Source organism: Rhinopithecus bieti, unplaced genomic scaffold, assembly GCF_001698545.2.
Source record: "Rhinopithecus bieti isolate Rb0 unplaced genomic scaffold, ASM169854v2 scaffold_40182, whole genome shotgun sequence".
Taxonomy (NCBI): Eukaryota; Metazoa; Chordata; class Mammalia; order Primates; family Cercopithecidae; genus Rhinopithecus; species Rhinopithecus bieti.
In genome coordinates this window covers 8,473-9,451 of record NW_016816359.1, presented here as the reverse complement: position 1 = coordinate 9,451, position 979 = coordinate 8,473, and the positions used below count along the sequence as shown (strand labels likewise).

Here is a 979-nt window from a genome sequence, read left to right as displayed (position 1 = left end):
AACACCAATTTTAGTAAAGCTTTATATATATGGAGTTCTTATTTACTTAAAACTCACAATTTACTACATGTAATCATATAGAGCTAACACAGCACTTAGAGACAAACTTTATTGGGGCCTTAATGGATTTATAGGAATATAAAGTTATACAACAAGAGCTGGATGTCACCAAAAGAGTGCACTGGTTGGCTGCTGCAGGACCATCTCACAGGCATTATTTGCTTTGGTAAGTTCACCATGATCCAGGCCATGGCCTTAAATCACAGAGGTCTTACAATCCGATCTTGCCCATGTCTTAGAATTCACCGAAATTCAGGAAGTGAAATCATGCTTGTTCATAAGACTGAAAGATACAGAAAGAGAACAAAAGTTTATTGAGTTATAATGAGAAATTCCATGATCATACAGGTCAGATATGTCTGCTGAGCAGAAAACACCCCACTTTCCCTATTAAGCAGGTTAAAGAGAATGCAAAATTATTAGATGAGTGCTTAATAAATATTAAATCAAAGGCATACAATGCTGATAACCTGCATCTTGTTAGTATCTAATGTATTTGAATGCAAAATAATTTATGTGTTAGGTGGACTAGATGTTTCTATTATCCTAGGCATATTTCTCCCCCAAAAAGTACAGGGATGTCTACTGCTGTTACTTATGTTTTATTAGGCTTCCAAAACTGATCAATCAGCCTCACTGTTCCCTCATAGCCCCTTGACAAACTGCTATATTCCTTGGAAATTTTACATTTATTTGTTTACACAAATAATACATGAATAAATACATGAATAAAATCTAACTGTATATAATTCAAACAACATAGACAGAATTCTTCTTACTGCTGAACTTTTACCATTCCTCAGTCTTTCTCCTATTTCCATAAGAAAACATAGGTATCACTTCTTCCTAGACCTTTTTATTTCTATTTAAATATACACATACATAGTATTTATAATTATATAATAATTTAGATGTGGAG

The 979-nt window shown here is 33.2% G+C and overlaps 1 long non-coding RNA gene across 1 annotated transcript in view; it reads right to left on the bottom strand.

The window, feature by feature from the left end:
• The window catches only part of LOC108517030 (uncharacterized), a 6,881-nt gene continuing 5,902 nt past the window's right edge, over positions 1-979 (bottom strand). Inside the window, exon 2 of the long non-coding RNA XR_001881984.1 lies at positions 1-343. This is a non-coding gene — a long non-coding RNA (uncharacterized LOC108517030). The remainder of the gene's footprint in view (positions 344-979) is intronic.